This window comes from Elephantulus edwardii, unplaced genomic scaffold (assembly GCF_000299155.1).
Source record: "Elephantulus edwardii isolate Elephantulus edwardi_28Jun2011 unplaced genomic scaffold, EleEdw1.0 scaffold03939, whole genome shotgun sequence".
Classification (NCBI taxonomy): domain Eukaryota; kingdom Metazoa; phylum Chordata; class Mammalia; order Macroscelidea; family Macroscelididae; genus Elephantulus; species Elephantulus edwardii.
Window position 1 is genome coordinate 247 of NW_006403689.1, and position 2478 is coordinate 2724.

Below are 2478 nucleotides of genomic sequence, written 5' to 3' on the forward strand. Positions count from 1 at the left end.
ATTTGGCATCTGAAGTCTTGGATATTCAGACAAAATTGGGATTAAAGTAGTTCTTTTTTAATACTCTTACATTTTTGGGATGGGGTAGCTCTTCACCCCACCCTATTGTATTCTCTATCCACATCTGAAAGCAAAGTCACATGTTATGTTGCATATTTTCTTGTCAAGTTTACCCCACTATTTTATCCCTTAAATTTGTTGCCTAGTTTGTCTTATTTTGATTTCTTTCAGACTTGGCAGGTGGCCTTGGAAGAAAAGAATCAACTGAAATGTACAGCACTTTTGATGAAGAGCCATCTCACAGGGTGAAGATAGAAAGGTTGACAAGGGAAGATCCTTGGTCATCTTCATGTGAGGACATCCAGGATTGGAAGGACCAGTTGGAGAAGCAACAGGAAAAACAAAAAAGACTTTTGAAGGAACTGGCATTCACCCAAAGGAAAGCTGTTATTTATGAGAAAGTCTGCAAAAGTGATGAACTTGACAATAAGGGTTGCTGGAATTCCAGTACTCTTTCATCCCAAATAATACCCATCGGAAACCATTTTCATAAACATGACTCACTTACTAAGAAATTGCATAGTAATTCTGTTGTAAACAAGCATCACAAGATTGATAACAGTAAGAAGTTATGTGGAAATAATGAATGTAGAAAGGCCCCCCGGAGCATTCACCTTATTCAGCTTACAAGAACTCAAGCAGAAGATGAATCCTATGGATTTCATGATAGTATTGGATCATTTAGCCCCATTACACCTCTGAATATACGTGAGAAAATTCATGCCGGAAGAAAAACCTTTGATTTCAAGGAATGTGGACAAGTTTTGAACCACAATGTGTCCCATAATGAATCACAGAGAATTCCTGGTGAAGAGAGTCAATATAATGCTAGTAAAACCTCCCAGGGTTCGTCCCTTGTCCAAACTATGCAAAATAATTCTGAAGATAAGCCTTTTGAATGCCATCATTGTGGGAAATGCTTCAACTGGAGCTCTCATCTGGTAGCCCACCAGAGAACTCACACAGGAGAGAAACCTTACGAATGTGCTGAATGTGGCAAGTCTTTCAGCAGTAGTTCCCACCTGGCTTCCCATCAGAGAACTCATACTGGAGAGAAGCCTTATAGATGTAATCAGTGTGGGAAATCCTTTAGCCAGAGGTATGTCCTTGTGGTGCATCAGAGAACTCATACTGGGGAGAAACCTTATGAATGCAGCCAGTGTGGAAAGTCCTTTAGGCAGAGCTATAAACTTATTGTGCATCAAAGAACCCATACTGGAGAGAAGCCCTATGAATGCAGTCAGTGTGGAAAGTCTTTTATCCAGGGCTATAAACTAATTGCACACCAAAGAATTCACACTGGGGAAAAACCCTATGAATGTAATCAATGTGGAAAGTCCTTTATTCAAAGTTGTAAACTGGTTGCCCATCAGAGAACTCACACGGGAGAGAAACCCTTTGAGTGTAACCAATGTGGAAAATCTTTCAGCTGGAGCTCTCAGCTTGTTGCACATCAAAGGACTCATACTGGGGAGAAGCCCTATGAATGTAATGAGTGTGGAAAATCTTTCAATCGAAGTTCTCACCTGGTTATGCATCAACGAACTCACACAGGAGAAAAACCCTATGAATGTAATCAGTGTGGGAAATCCTTCAGTCAGAGCTATGTTCTTATGGTGCATCAGAGAACTCATACGGGAGAAAAGCCCTATGAATGCAGCCAGTGTGGGAAATTCTTCAGGCAGAGCTCATGCCTCACTCAGCACCAGAAAACTCACACTGGGGAAAGACCCTATGAGTGTAATCAGTGTGGGAAAACATTCAGTTTGAGTGCTCGACTTATTGTACATCAGAGAACCCATACTGGGGAGAAACCTTTCCCATGTAATCAGTGTGGGAAAGCTTTCATTAACAGCTGTAAACTTATTAGGCATCAGGCAACTCATATTGAAGAAAAACCTTATGTTAACTAATGTGGAAAGCCTTTGGCCAGAGTATATATCTTACTTTTTAAAAAGGGAGATATCTGGTGGCCTAGTGGCAGCTGCACTGCCAACCCAGAGGCAGCTGTTCTATGGCAGAAAGATGGGCAGTCTCCTCCCATGCAATTTATAGCCTCTGAAATCCACCAGAGGGTCAACTATTGAGTCAGTTATGACTCAGCAGCACACAACAGCATGTATGGGAAGAGCTAGTATAAAAGCAGCATATGTGGGAAGTGTTTCAGTTATTGTATATCTGGAAATTAATTCTGGAGAAAAAAGAATGAAAATTATAAACTGCTCATTTTACATACACAATCAAACCTGTCCCTCATGGCACTTTACTGTCAAGAGAGTAAATATTGGCACTTTTCTTCAGAAGATCACTAGGCTGTGAATTGCCAGTGAGGCAGGCCTCTTTTATAAGAAAGAGTAATGGGAATGCTAACACTGGTGGGCTTGTAGTTGTGCAAATAGAAGAATGGCTGTGATTATT

General features: G+C 40.8%; 1 pseudogene; it reads left to right on the forward strand.

Annotated features, from left to right (window-relative positions):
- Positions 1-231: 231 nt before the first annotated feature.
- LOC102865128 lies at positions 232-2003 on the forward strand (annotated as a pseudogene).
- The last annotated feature ends 475 nt before the right edge of the window (positions 2004-2478 follow it).